The 16,287-nt window shown below is 42.2% G+C and overlaps 1 protein-coding gene across 4 annotated transcripts in view; it reads right to left on the reverse strand.

Annotated features, from left to right (window-relative positions):
- Positions 1 to 16,287, reverse strand: part of KIFAP3 (kinesin associated protein 3) — a 67,263-nt gene that overhangs the window by 3,560 nt on the left and 47,416 nt on the right. The gene's annotated exons all lie outside the window — the stretch shown is intronic.

Raw genomic sequence — 16,287 nt, forward strand, 5'->3', positions numbered from 1 at the left:
AAACCGAGCACTCACCTTGGCCAGTCCTTGCCTCTCCTGTGTCACTGATTTGCAGTGTGCAGAGGGACTGACAGACAGAGCTCACCCAGGCTGCCCTTGGCTGCTGTGTCTCCGTTTCAGGCCCAAAGAAGCCAACAACAAGCACGAAGCTGACCAACTTGTTTAACAGTTCAGAAAACAAACCAGTTAACAAACTTCCATAAACCAGAGCCAATTCCTTAAGGCTTCTTTCAGTACTGTCAGTGCCACGAGCTGACAATGTACTAAAGGGAGGCATAGTGGGAATTGGAAGTGCAGGGTCTGGTTCTGTTGTGCTTCTACAAATTCCCAGTGACACCAGACATGTTACACTGGAGAGAAGCCTTTAAGGCTAACTTTAAACTCAGGAATTTCATTGCTTTTCTCCAAAGATCCTTAAAACATTTACAGTGGATTTATAATGAAGAGCTATTTTAACAGAAAACGCTTTTCTGGGTTTATCTTTCCATGATGTTTTCTGTGACTATAACAATGCTAGTTGTGGAGAAGTTGTTTTTATTACAAGTGTGGTAGAATAGGGGCTTTTTGCATTCCTGCAAAGCTCATTCTTGAATGATTTTCAGGTGAGTGAGGAGGCTGTGGATGCCCAGGGCTGCTGACTGCAAGTCAAGCTCGCAGCAACCATGCCCAGGCTCACAGCAGTGCCATCCTCAGGTTTCCTGTGGTAAAGAGTGACACAACAAAAGCAGGAGCCTGAAATCTGTCCTGAACTCCTTTGTACAGCCCAAAATAAACCAGCACGGGCTTTTGGGGTGAGGTGTAATAACGCCCTGAGCCACGCGGTGGCAATGGGCCTCTATCCCTGCAGGCTGAGCTCTTCCAGCCACTTCCAGCTCAGTAATCCTTATTCAAAGAACTTCTAAATGTATTTAAATTGATAACGAGAGCAGGGGAAATATGGTTTCAATCATATTCTGTACAAATCAGTTTTTTAATATTTTTTTTTTATAAATGTGTAAGTAATTAGGTGAAGATCCCTAGAGTTTAAACTTTGAGGAGTATCAGTTATTTCCAAATGGTTCAGACATATGTTAGTGTCCTGAAGAAAACTGGAAGAGATGGATCAGCTGATAACTGCTTTGGACAGTCATAAAAAAAAAGAAAAACCCAACCAGAAAATCACATTAGAACACCTTGATCAAATCACTACTCTCTCCTATCTAAATATTTCCCTGAAGTAAATGAAGTCTTGACCATGCTTGAAAAAAACTGGCTTCATTTCTCCATGTTAGTGCTCTTGAAGCACACCAGCTTTGCCTGTTGGATTGTTTGCACTGGCAGCCTGCAGCACGGAGCTGAAGGGAAGGGTCCCGAGCTCAGGAGGTGACAGAGGGGCAGGACAACCACAGAGCCAACACGCGCCTGGAGACCCGAGCCTGGCTCGCTCCCCAGGCTGCCAGGCCAAGGGCACAACCCACCGAGGTGAAGATGGATTTCAAAACAAGTCCTGATGAATCCAAGAACAGCAGAAGGGGAGAGCCAGCAGAGATGGCAGTTCTGCAGCTCTAAACACTCGTTGGGTAACGACTGGCCTGAGATCACGATCTGTGCCACGTGGGCTCAGATTTGTACCAGCAATCACTCTCAAGACTTGCTCCTACAAAAAACATCTTGGCTTTATGTTTCAGCATCTACCAGGAAACTCAGTGCTCAGCAGAGCGAGCACCAAGCCTGTCTTCCCATAAATCAGGGACACACAATACAATTATCCATTGGGACAACAATACTCATGCCTCAGTTACTATTTTTCCTTCCCAGTGCTCGCTGCTATGTAACTGGGTACCATGAAGTGCAGCTGTAGGGTGGGTATGGATCACAGACACCAAAACAGCCTTAGAGACGTGGCTCAGGCTGCTGCCCCAGTCTGCAAGTCACTGCAGAGTTGCAGAGTTGTGTCTCACAAATCAGGAGTGCACACAGAGAGTGGAGCTCGCTGCCTGGCACAGCACAACTGTGCTCTTGTGCAAAGCTCAGCCCCACGCCTGGGGCTGATGGAGTTAAACAGTGAACAGCCCAGCTAATTACTATGTACTGCTAACCTCAGTTGCTGGTTCATTTTGAGACCCTTTAAAATATGAACTGTGTATTTTACCCCTATGCACTCTCTTAATGATTTGTTTTTTTTAGACTGAAATCACTTCCAGCCATCAGTTATACTCGAGGTCTCTACACATGCACTTCTCCAAGCACAAATATTTCTTTTTCCTATTGGTCTGCCAGCCCCTGTCAGAGCAAATTTCACTTTAAACTAAATGCTGTGATACTTAAAACCTCTTGGATTACTCAGGCTGCTAGTGTGATCTATGACCTTCCCCAAATGACAGCTGAACTTTCCAATTTGCTTGTACTGCTAGGGAACTGAGGAACACATGCCGAAGAGGAAAATGTTCCTGATGTGCATGAGTGAGGAGAGATTTCTTAACAGCCCTGCTTATTGATGCTTGCTCTGATTCAGAGCATCCAAATTCATATGCCCATGTAGGATCTTAGGTGCCCTGACAAAATTCAAGATGTAAAGAGCAGTTGTGTCCTCTCTCCCAACAGGAAATGGCAGCCAGCATCCGGCTGCATCCACAAATCCTTCTGAAGCAGACAGGCTTTGTGGAACACTCAGCAGGCTCCAACATGGGCAATCCTCTGCTGGGGTTCCCCTCCAAGCATCCAAGCTGCTCCCCAGGGCAGGGTATCAGGAGAGGTTGGTGAGCCTGGGTTGGATAATTAACACCAGGGTAATTAACACTTGGGTGCAAAGCCCCCCTGACACTGCAGACGCCCACCATGTCCACACCAGTGCTCACACTGGGACCAGTGCTGCTGCTGACAGGGGCACTCAAACCACAGCCAAATTCCCAGGTATAAGCAGGGCCTCAGAAAGGCAAGTCCAGCATCACTGGGCAGAGTTTTGGTCAAAAGGAAATTCTTGAAATCCAACTGAAAGCCCCCCAGTAGGATCCATGGATCTTGGAGTGATGCAGCAGGAATGGAGGGTGCCTGGGAAACAGATCTGAAGCAGTTTGGCACACACTGTACCAGAGTGTACTCTAAGAGACTGTCACTGCCTGTGGAGGTGACAGTGGCCCCAGGAAAGCCTTTGAGAATGAAATACCAGTTTAGGAGCTCACATTTTAGGGCCAAAGTTTCATTTGTTTCTGCCCAAAATTAAAGCACCGTGGAATCACTGCCTGCTGAAAATGAACTGCAAGCTAAACACATAAGAGTGCTTCCACCACAGCCAAGATTTCATCTCTAATTCTTTTCATTTTAAACTTTTTCTAAAACCCTGTCGATCCTCTCTCCTTACCCTGCATCAACAAGCCCTCATGTCTCAGAGGCTCTCAGCTACTCAGTTGGGATACAAGACTTATAAGCTTATTAAAATAAAATCTATTTTATTTTTAAAAATTTATAGGTTTTTAATTATGTAGATCCTGACCTTGCTAAGACCAACCAAACACTACTTGCAACTCTCAACTCATCAGCAGCCCTACCAAGTCCTAATGAAGGACTCAGAGCCAAAGTTCTCCACATGCTGAGGGTTTACATGCAGGTGTAAACAGACACACATGTGGCACCTCTGATCACACCTGCAGCTTTCCAAAACTCCTCCTGAGGATCAGAGAAAGGGGTTAGAACATGAGGGGTTCTGAGCATCTTTCAGAAGCCTGACATCAGTACAGTTCATAGCAGTCCTGCTGTTTCCTCTGTACCTTCTCCCTATATATACACTGGCTATTTTTATTTCTAAGAATCACTCTGCACTCCCAAGCCATGCCCACCTCAGCCCAGGCAGGTGTGCAGAAGTTCAGCTGCACATCACTGAAGTCCTAAATTTTCTCTTCCATGAATCTACTCATGTGTGACTGTACAGTTCCCATCTTGTATTCCCTTGTAAACTCTCATGCCATGAACCCCCATATTCCAGAATGCTGGATCAAGTTCCTGCATATAAGAGACAAAATAAATCACGTTCAGATGAATCCTGAGGGCTGTACTTTCCCCTCAGGAGGAGCCAGAGCCAGAGCCACAGGAGTGGCACACCAGTCTCTAATCTCCAGACAAGCACAGCATTATAACCTGTACAAATGAGATGCAGTTCACTGATTAGAACACTTGCCAACAAAACACACACACAAATTTGCCAGCAGCAAAGGCTGTATTTTTTCTCTCATCTCAGTGGGTGTTTTTGTTTGTTCCTGAAGTGTTGATGAGTGCTGGTTTGAGACAAGGACTGCAGTGCAGGGCAGTATAACCACACAGGGGATGCTAAGCCCTGCCAGCCCAATTAGCAAACTGCTTGGTGAATGCTGCAGCTCCCTCCCTTCCTCCCTGCCCAGGTTTCCTCTGCAGAGAGACCGGGCATGGAAAGGCAGGGGGAGCTGGGGGCACCCAGGCCTGACCCATGCACAAGCAGGGATTAAGGCACGTGTGCATCCACGCACAGCAAGTGGGAAAAGGTTTTGAATTCCACAGAACACACACAGACCTCCAGCTTCTAAAGCTGTCTGCAGGTATGACACCTTTAGTTAATCATTTGCAGGTACCAAGGAACTGTCACACTTGGTGATGTACACAAGGAACATCACACACAGACTCTGTGGCCTTTCTGCTGATATTCCCTGAGTACTGGATGGGTCCCCAACACCAGCCAGGGCAGGGTAAAGAGCATCAGAAAGGGGCACAGGCCTGTTGCTTTTGCCCTTGCTTTAAGTCCAGGGATTTAGATGATGATTTTGTCCTACAAGCCAGTTACCTCTGGTTTGCCTTCGCTGACCATAAATTTTCTGTCCTTCAGAGCAAGAGCACAAACCATGTGTTATGGAGAAACACCAAACAACTGAGAAGCCTTAGGAAAAACAATGTTTCTTTATATAATGTCTTGTAACTGTAGATTCTCCCACTACTGGTAATGACGTTAAACTATAAACCACAAGTCTCCTAAATTCTGCCTCTCATGACCCCAAGTTTTTCTCCCCTATCTGTGAAACTCTTTTTTGTTTCATGCTTTCTATTCCTCAAGCTCAAGTGGGAGGGGAGTTTTGTGGCAGTGTCTGTGGCTGTGCCCACTGCATCAATCACCCAAGTCCATCTCTACATTAGCATTAAACATTAATGGCCCTTAAATAGTAATATTGTATCTTCTCATAAGACAGAAAATATCCAAATGAACCTGTGCAATAATACTTTAGCTCCCTCGTGCATCATAATACAGCTTTTATGGATATGATCATGTCTCTCCTTCCATGTGATCCAGCTTTCTTCAGTGTACTTAATGACTTAAAGTTTCCAATTGCTTCTGGACTTGTTGCCCAGTTGTATCTCAGCACAATACTGCTGTTTCTCCCATTTAATTACAAACAAATGGAAAGCTGACAATGGTGGAGAAATGAGCACTGTGTCTTCTGTGTCAGGCTCCAGCTATGCACCAAGCAATAACCACGCCAAAATTCACTGGGGGAAAGCAGCATTAAAAAAAAAAAAATATTTCCCAACTGAATAGTAAGAAAGCACTGAACCAAAAACAAATGACCTTGCTTAGCCAAATTCAGTGTGAGTCTTGCTTGAAAGCTGTAGCTCCTGCCATCCCTGCTCTGCAAACACAGCCTGGGACTTGGCCTCAGTTTCTTGCTCTGTCAGTTACCTGCTGTGTGATCCTGGACAAGTTGCTCCTTTTCTCCATGACCTCAGTTTCCCATTGGAGTATTGGATGAGAAAACACCCCAGATATTAAAGACAGCCAAATGACAAACTACAGTAATGAGAAGACTCAAATTAGACTGACATAGACAGAAAAGACTTTTGCTTATTCTGTAAAACCCTGTTTTAAAAAAAAAAGGACTATTTCTTCTTTGCTAGAAAAGCAACCAATCCCCAACAGAGCCAGGGGGCAAAACAGCAGCTCAAAGGCTGCAGTTTTTCCCTTGAAGGGCATCAGGAGAGCTCCTGCAGCATTCCTGCAGTCAGGCTCACAGCTCTGCCACACGGACAGGGAGTTCCTCAGCCATTCTCTACAGGATTTCTGAAAAGGTCAAATGCACAGACAGAGCTGGAACGGAAATCAAGAGTCCTGGCTTTCCATTCTAAGCCTGACAGAAACCTCTCCTCTGCTTTTGGCTCAACAACTGTCCAAACCCACTGATTAGATACATCCATTTCTTAAGAATTAATTAAGAACTAAAACAAAAAAAGCCCTGAGGAACAGGAAATAAGCTTTCAGCCCCCTCTCTCTTTGCACTGTCCAAAGTGTATGTGTCAACTCCATAAACTGAAGAGAACATTGGCTTAATCTGAACTAGGGATAGATAGGCCTGGCTTGGGAAGCTTTCACACCTCTCTTTTAATTGTCCCCAGCAAACTCAGTGTTAAACTGGGTACAGAAAGCTTCAGGCAATTGCCTGAGCAAAATCAGATGCTGAAGTTTAACAGAGATGACTGGTGTCACTGACCAGATCAGGATCTGCTCCAACCTCCACCAGCCTTCCCATTTCCACACAGGAAGTGTTCCTTGCTTCCTGTGCTAGAGCAGGTCACTGAAAATGTACTCAGAGATAAGCAGCTGAAGCAAAAATCCAGTTTTTGGTGGAGAATTTTCCCATTAATTGTTTATACAAGCTCCTCAAGCCCAAGTACAGCCACTCAAGTTCTGTCCTTCAATATGAACGGGAACAAAATTCCCTGGAGAAGCCAAGGCCACAGGGCACTGGTGACACCGTGCTGTCTGCAGGGCAGCCTGGTGTGGATGAGAATCCAGATGCTGGAGGGAAGGAGAATCAAGAAATCTGTTCTGCTCTGACTTCCAGCTGCAGCCAATAAAAGCTTTCAAAGCCTTTTCTGAAAGTTAACATTGCTGGGGGATTTGCAGCGCTCGCTCGAGCACACCCAGCAAATGCAGTTGCTGTTTTATATCAGTTTATATTCTTATATCAGTTTTATACTGATGAAGAAACTTGAAATATTTTTTACCATCACAGATGATTGTCCTGATTTCAAATGCTTTTATATATTAGCAAAGGGCCCTACTGAAATCTTTTCAAGGTCTATCCCCCAAATCAGCAATGATTTTAGTGAAAATCAAGAAGAAAGGAAATCTCAATGTCTCCTATTTTTTATTTTTCTTAGGAATAACACTGGGTATTTCAAGAAACAAGGCAGATGAAAATACAGACAAGAAATGTGATCCTGGAGATCAGTATCTTGGAGTAGCATTATATAAAAAACTCAGCTTAAACAAATGAAAAATCAAATGCTTACAGACCAAAAAGGCTGATCAGGGAATACTGGAGAAAATAAAATTAAAAAAGCTCAAAACCCTGAAGGCAAATAAACTCCGTAAGCCAATTTATTGTTTTTTAAATCTCAAAGTTAAAAAACCATCATCTTAGTTTTCCAGAGGGAAAAGGGTGGGTCAGTCTTTGGAGTTGGACAGCTGAGGCTGATAAACACAGAATCAGAATAAAATTTTAGAATCAAAGCAATTTTAAGTATTTGGCAAAGAAATTAATTTGATATATTAATTTTTATGCTAGAGACTAGTTCAGAGCACATGTTCAGTTCAGATAATAACCACAAGAAATATCCCACTGATATATGGGCCTTTTTAAAACTCCTCATTTTAAGTTTAATTTTGAATCCTGTGAGCATGCTTAAACCCAGCACACAAAACACCCCTCACTTTATTACAGTTTTAAATCTTTCTTCCAGATCTGGCCTTGCAACCACTTGTCTTGATAAAATAGGTCACGTGAAAAAGGAAGGCTCAATAAAATGAATTACAAAACCAACAAGATTAAACTGATTGTGCTGTTTTTGTACAGTGCAGCCGAATTCTGCAAATATGCTGCTGGCTGTGGTTTGGCATTTAACAGCATGTGATCAGTGAGAAGGAGGAAATTTTATTCTCATTAACTGTTGCAGATTTACTGCAGTGAAAAAGGGCTATGTAACCTGAGAAGTGACAGAATGGAAAGATCAAAGCAGCAGTCTGGAAACTAAATAAACCTTCTGGCTACTTCCTGCAAGGAAAATTCACTCTGGCAATGTAAAACAGAGTCCAGTTAAAAACTACTCTCAGTTTTATGAGCTGTCACAGCAGCTTGAGTGGTTTGGACCAGTCAAGTTTAGAACATTATATTTCCTTGTTTTTGTCTCAGATACTTCTGTAAGCAGTTTTATAGTTTCTTTTTCTTTTTTTATATTTTTTTATTTTTATTTTTAAAGAGAAAAATAAAATTCTTTTCTTTTGCTTGAAATCGAGAAGGTCACAGCTAAACTCATTAAAAACAAGCAGGTCTTCATTTGCACATTCCATTCCCCTTTACTACATTTTAATATTTTACTTTGAGATTTATAAGCAATGTACATTTGCTTTAATAACTCTTCCGCATTCTGTTCACTTATTGTTTAATATAAGTGCAAATCAGTTTACAGAGCCCAGATGGCTTGTAACCAGGGAGCCAGTCTATTCTAGTAGCACATCTGGAGAGACTGAGCAGCAGACAGAACGTGGGAATTAATTAATGTTACATTTCAGAAGAGACAGACCCAGGTTTGGGGGATTTTTGGGTAAGACATTCCAAAGAACTTGAGCTCACTGCTCCAGCATTTGGGTATTCTTTTAAAATTCTTAATAACCACCTAAACCATGATGGCTAAATGAGGCCAACTGCAGGTGGAATATAATAAAATAAAAAGCAACTGAAAAAAATGTAAAAGTGACTGCAAGTGAAAGGGGCCCAAGTATTCTGTATTCCAAAAGAGCTGAAGTGCATTAAAACCTCAATACTTATTCTCTTCCCAAATGGCATCTGCAACTTGCTGAAAAAAGTGTGCTATTTTAACTGTGTTAAAATATTCCCCAGCAAGCTATTTCATCTCTCCCATACTGCTGCAATTGTTGGCAGCAATTAAACCTCTCTTACAGTAAATGAAACAAGGGCAACCTGATCCTTCCCAGCTCCAGACCACACACCTTGGCCAAGTGGTGTGGTCTGGTCAGTGTGGGAGCAACCAGGAGAGCTCTAGCACCTGATTCTGGAGGAGTAACTTCCCTTCTGCTGCTCCAGCTCTGACACCTGACTTTGGAGGAGTAACTTCCCTCCTCCTCCTCCTCCCTCATCTGTGTTTCCCTGCTCACCTTGGCTATCAGCTCTTAAGGACTGTGGCCATCAGGGAGACACATGGAGAGCTGCTTGGGAGCTTCTCCTGATCCTAAGAACACAGTGACAATAAATAAACACACAAGCACATACAAAAGTTGTTGCATATCAAATACTGGATATGAGTGATATTATCATTCTATGGATATTCCTCAATTACAGCCCTAATCCTCCAATGGTGCAAAAGTTCTCCAAACTCTGGGAAAGTCTCATTGGTGAATATGGACAAAATCTTCATCCTCAGGAATAATCAGACCCCCGTCTCCAAAAACGCTCCAGTAACTGTCCACAGCATAACAGCAGGATTTGGTCGGACACTTTTAGTGACACCTAAGCTGGATTGTATGATCAGGTTGCAGGGTTTCTATAAAAAAGGCTTTGAGAAGACAGTATGAAAAAAATAATGAAGTGACAGCTAGCAGGAACACCACCACTACTCAAAAAAAAACCCAAAAAACTAACAGGAAAGGACAGAGAGAGTTCTAGTTTAATACTGCTGCAGAAACAAATTACTGTAAGACACAAAGAAATTCAAGCTCACATTCAAAAGCTCTTAGCAATGAAGCCTTCCTGTTCTGGAAGCACTGCTGCCACATTTCAGTACTGAAGGAGAATAAATACAGTGAATTTTGGGTCATTTTAGGCCATGATCCAGGCAGGATCTGAAGCAGTCAAGTGAAGTCTTTCAATAAGCTTGTCCCAGACTGTCACCAAAACCCTCCGAAAGGCAGCACTTCCCACTTCCTTCTCACATTATTTTAGATGCAAAATCTCAATTCCAGAGGTATGTAGCACCTGGTTAGGCACTGAGGAACAAAACTTCTCTGCCAGTTCCCTAGGAATAGTCAGTGCCTTTAACTTCAATAAAACTCAACATGTAGGCACAGTTGGGACAACAAAATATGATGAAAAGGGTGACTCTGCTGCCACTAACAAGATTTTTGTGGGACTAAAAAAATAAAATACATAAACCAATCAAAATAAACTCCCTTATTTGTGTCCAGAAATTTCATTGGTTCTGAGCTTTTCTTTAAGGTCTTTTCAAATTCGTTTCAGTGGGATTTACAATTTGCTAATACTGATGTGTGATAAACTAATAAAACCTGCCTGCAAGGTTATAGGCCCAATTTACTAATAAAACCTAATTCGATTCTCCTGGGAAATGCAAATTAAATAGTGTCCAAATGGCAGAAGCTGAGTACAACTCTGCTGAACACATAGCAAATCAACTAAGTTGGGTCTTGTTTTTAAAATAAGGTTTAATTATGGAAAAGAAGTAGTAGTGCACAGAGCTGTAAGAAATAGCACTATGGTAAAACGGTTCAAAGTAGAATCATCTTGTAATAGTCATTTATACTCCTTTAGGTTTTCTTTCCATTAATTAAAAGGTTTTGTACTCACTGTATGTCCACTTCTAAGACAGGGAAGCATTACTGCCTCTGTTCAAATGAGGAGGAAAGAGATGTGGGTACTCTCAGCACAGACCCCACATGAGAACATTTCTTTGTCTAAAGGAGCATGAAACAGTTAGTTCTACCACTGCTCCCTGCTGCTGTCTGCTAACAGAGTGGTTTTTCACCCTCAGAGGCAGCCTGCAAGATGGTTCTTACCTCCTGAAAGGCTGGGAAGGGAATGTTCCAACTTCTAAATAAACTGTGCTGAACTTTACTGAAAATAGAAAATGGATGAGACACATTCCCTGGCAGGGTCACCAATTCCTTCAGTCCTTTCCTTTAGCAAATCTAATTGAAGATGAGGATCTAAATGGAATAGAGCTCTAAATGTCAAAGTAAGATGTAAGTTACAGGTACAACCATTTACAAAGATTTTGATAATCATTCACAAAGTGCACATTTGCCAGCACCTGCTGCAGTTCCTGTACCTGACCCAGATAGATGCTCAGCTGGGACTTGTGACTGGGCAATCACTGACAATGAAAGGTTACAGCTCTACGTTGCTCCACCATGAAAACTCCCAACTGATTTTCATCCAAGTGAAAAAAGGCCACAGATATGAGCATTCTTGCCATTCAGTGTGGAATTTTAGCACATGCAGACACAACACGTGGTTAGCTCAGCTACAGATAAGCCAAGTCACACTGAGAGCGTTGGAGCACCAGGACCTGTGGTCAGGTACTGTTTCCATCCAGCCCAGACACAGGAGCCCAGCTGTGCATCCAGGAATTTGCCAACAGCAGCCACAGCTTCCCTGGGGCCAGCACAGAGCAGCCTGTGAGGGTCTGGCTCCAGACACTGAGCTCACAAAACATCCCAATGACCTGCCATGGCAAAAACAGGACACGCAGCCACAGCTTTAGGCTGTAAATCCAGGCAAGAGGAAAGATGTTCCACCAAGGACAGAGACATGCAGTCACCCCATAAAACTGGTAGTGCTTGACATGCCAAACCTCACTGCTTCCTGGGAAGAAGCCTCAGTCAGATCTCTGCTGGGAAGAGCTGGGAGTGCACACGCTGGAACAGCACAAACAGAAAGGCCCTGTCTCAGAGAAAATAAGGATTGTGCAATGGCAGCTCTGCTGCATTTTATAACAAGGTTAAAGGATCCTGCACTGGAGAAAACTTCCTCAGGGCAAAAAAAAAAAGTTCTGGCCAGCTCTAGCATTCCAAACTATTAATCTTTTCAAAGCTACAGACTGAGAAAATTTGAGAACTCTGTCGAAGATATTAACCAAAAATTGGCTTTTGCCCTCAGAGTTTGTACCATTACCAAGTTGTAGTTGGGAAAGGTTAAGAAGTGGCCTCTTCCCCAAAAGGCAAAAAAAAATCCTGTGGCTATCTTTATTATAAGGTATTTAGCCATCACTATTATGTTTGTGTCTTAAGAAAGTAATTAGTCTCCAGAAAGTGATTAAAATTTGATAAATGACCATAGATTCTGGAAGATGTCTTTCAGCTGGTCTTTATCCTCTGCAGCTCAGACACTAAGCTGTCATCACATCAGCCAAAGGTGAGGGATTTTTGTTTGCCACAATCATAAAACTTTCACTCAATATTAAGCCTTATCAGAACCAGAACCCTTGAATTCAGATTTTAGTAACAGATGAAAATTTAAAATCTATGCCTAATGCCCATCTGCTTCTGAAAGACAGTAAGATGATTCAAAGCTGGTAATCTAATCACAAAAATCTTTTCCCAGCCAATGAAAAAAACCTGGATAGAAATGTCAAAACAACCTCCTTAGCCATGTGTTTTCTGCTGAATGGAAAACATACCTTACAATCTGTCTGCATTCTGCTCCAAACCTTTGAGGAAAACAAAGAGATGCTCTTTGTGGACTTTATCACTGCTCCTGTGGATGTTACATTCTGAAATAATTCTATTTACAGGCCTCATAGGTAACAGTACAACTCCACTAAGAATATAGTTCAGGGCTAAGAGCTGTAAATGGAAGTTGCAAAATACACAAGTTAGATCCCCAGAAACAAAGCATTTCTCAGGGTGGCACTATCAGAAAAATGGCAGCTGTCCAGGTCTTCACTTTTGTGCTGCTTCTGCTTCATGATGCCAAGTAAAGGAAATAACAATTATCAGGATGTGCACGTGTCCAGAACAGCAGCAAATCTACAAACCGAATTCAGGGCTAGATACTCAATTCCCTTCAACATTGTTCTTTACTTCACAATGCAGGAATTGATCATGTGAGGTGGCATTCTCAACTCCAGAGAGTAACACTACTCCAGGTCTCAAAGGAAAAGTCCAATACATCCCATGAAGGGAAGGCAGTGTCTGATAAAAAGCCTCTGAGACACTCCACCCAATTCCCCAGATCAACAGATGTTTTTACTGCCAATGCTGTCACTTCATGTTTCACTTTTGACAATGACAGGGGAGAACAGCCCTGATGTGGTAACCCAGTGAGTGCAGATGCATATCCATAATTCAAGTATTTTAATTCCTGTTCTGCTTGACTTCAAAAAAGCACTTCCCTACCCTCCTAAGACTGTGCAGCAGCTCAGGTGTGTAGGTCCGGTGTCTCCTGGGACAGGGGCTTCACAAGAGGTATTTGTGGTATCCCTGCTGGGTAACAGAGGAGTCAACCACTTCAGCAATTACACCTGCAGATACAGTTGCTGCTCCAATTGCCCTGGATTTTCCCAAATGAAACAGTGTGGAATTGCAATGGCAGAGGGTTCCCTGGATCTCTGCTAGAACAGCATCCCCCAGCCAAGGAAGCTCACAATCTAACTGGAGTGACAATATGACACATGGCAGGTGGTGTGGGCTGAGATGTCAAACATCACTTACAGGGAAAATCTTTGAGACAGTTTGAGTTTCATTGTGGTCCTTGATGGCCTCTCCTCATAGACACATTTCTCTGGCTCCAAAAATGAGGATGGTGATCAGAACACATTTAAGCCCTGGTAATGCACTAAGGGCATCCACACCAGTTCAACAAGAACTCAGTTTCTCAGTGATGTGCAGCCACTAAAAACACGCGATTTTCTGGCTGCCTTTTCAATCCTCCTGGAGGCAAGGGAAAGTCCTGATCCACTCTGAGCACATTGCAAGGACAGGAAATAACCTCAGAAATTAAAGAGGTAACATAGCTTCATTCTTTCTCATAGGAATGCAGAAAGGAAAAGAAAGGATTAAATTATTCAAGGCTGAGGAGCAAGAAGTCAGCTCATGGTTGTTACCAATCTCAAAATTTACAGGGTGGTCTTAAATGGCAAAGAGACTCTCTTTTAAATGACAAAGAGACTTCAGAACTCACCCCATTGCTTAGCAAAAACTGCTTCTATTACAGAATTGAAAAGCTCAATATAAAAGGAAAAAACCAGAAGACACAGGCACAACAAATAAATTTATAATAAATAAAAAAGTATAATAAATGAAAAGACCAAAACCAAGAATCTATTCATAATTAGCAATCCCTCTCTGAACTTCCAAAACATGTTACTATTAATTGACTTGCAAATTGTCTATGAAAACCACAACTCAGCTTTCTTGCTAAAAAAGTTTCTGAAAACATATTCAAATATTAATAATAGAAAAACGAACCATTTTTATAACAAAAATCTTGATTTATTAAAAGCTGGAACTGGTTAAAAATAAATCCTTGACATAAGGTTCTTGTTAGCTTTAAACTGTAAGCATAAATATACCCTAGAATTATGTTTTGGTATGGCTGAAATGTACACTATATAACACATAAAAAGCGCCTTGACTTGCTGCTATTATTTTTAATTAGGCTCCGTAGCACGTATGGTTTTACCTTCCAACACCAGTTCAAATTGGGAGAAGGGAGCTCCAGACTCATGGGACTGGCAATTCCATGGCTCATGCCTTGGAGCACTAATGCATTTTACATGAGGTCTGAGCATCAGGAAATCCTGGCTGCTGGCGCCAAGCACTTCCAACCCATAATGACCCACACGTGAAAAGTCGGATTCGCCACTCAGCTGCCAGTATCTATTCTATCAAACAATTCACTCCTGCTCTGCTACAAATAAGACAGAACATTTGCACCACTCCACACTGTTTCCAATTAGACTGTGTGTCTGGGCTGCAGATAAGTCCATGGAGCAATCATATTGAAAGAATTCTTCCTAGAAAACAGAATTCTCCTGAGAAATCCCAATATTTCCAGAGGCTATCATCAATGGGCCAACCTGCAATTTTTCTGCTTTCATTCTTGAGGTGAGCCTTCAGAATGCCTTGAAACATGCAAGAAAATTCTACAAATACTTAGTTTAACTAGGTATACACCAGATGTATTTTGCTACTCATGTTAGGTGGAATACAATCCGATTAAAAAGCAGGTTACTATTGGAGCTCCCTGATGAGGGACTGCAATTTGAGGCTGAATGTGCCTTCATTTTTAACCAAGGACACTGAAGATGGTTTTGTTTTCCAGCTGAAAACTCTCTGGCAAAACAAGAGTATCTTGACTGGGGTTTTCTCTAAGTTTTTTGCAAACAAAGGAGTCTGCAAGTTCTGCCCTACACATCCTTCCCACACCTCCAGGTGGCCTTGAAGACTGTTGGGAGCACCCTCCAATGTTCTGGTGAACAGAGAAATCCATCACCTCATGGGCTGTGTGTCTATTCTGAAGGTAAAAATGGTGAGTCACCCACTGAGACCCCAAGAGCAGCACAGAGCTCACACTCACCTCAGTTCCTCTCCCACCTGCAAGCTCTGCAACAAAGGTTGTACATTTGGAAACAATCAGCACAGGCACCAGCATCCCATTCCCAAACACAGACTCAAACCACTCTGAACTTGATGCTTACTGAGTATAAATATCTACCTTTTTCTAGAAGATCCATCTCAAATTCTGCTTGCTTTTTTTTTTTTTTTTTCCCCTGAGCATGTTAGTTATTTTAATTTGTCCTTAAAAACATTACCACCACTCCAACCCTTACTCAGTGTTCAGCTTCCTGGTGCATCACAGGTAGAATAAACCAACAAAACTAAAGTCCACCACCCTTGATTAATTCCAAGAAGTCAAAGTAAGGGAGGAAAATCTTTTTTGCTTCAGCTGTACATATTGTGAATAATTTACATTTTACAAATGGTGACTAAAGTTGTTAGAGGTGAAAAAAACATTATTCCTTTGGAAAAAAACAGCTTCAGTCCCAGGGCTGGGCATATTCAGATAGCTGGATCCCTTTGAAGTGAATGCTGTACCTTGACGAGCAAGGGTTTGAACTGTTTCCCACTCACGAGTGCACAGAATTCATTATAAAATGATAAAATTTATATTTTATGTATATTATAATTATAAAAGGCACTTCCTAAACTCTATGGCATCAGGATTTATGAAGATTCCATTCTTGGAAATGAGTGTTTTCTATTTTGAACTCATGGGAGAAGTTTACTACTCAGAACTTCAAACTGGAACAGCTTGCCAACATTGAAAAGGAGAGGTCTTTGACCAGAGGGGAAATTCAGAGAAAGATCTCCCAGAATATCAGCCTTTTGCTCCTATATCCCATTTTCAAAGTGCCCTCAGGAATCTGACTGAGAATACCTTGGGAAGACTCAGGTTAATGGAAAAACACCTACAGCAGCTGCAAGACTTTTTAAATTTAAGAATATTGGAAACAAACATCATTGGGGTAAATCAGCATCTC

This window comes from Poecile atricapillus, chromosome 7 (assembly GCF_030490865.1).
Source record: "Poecile atricapillus isolate bPoeAtr1 chromosome 7, bPoeAtr1.hap1, whole genome shotgun sequence".
Lineage (NCBI taxonomy): Eukaryota > Metazoa > Chordata > Aves > Passeriformes > Paridae > Poecile > Poecile atricapillus.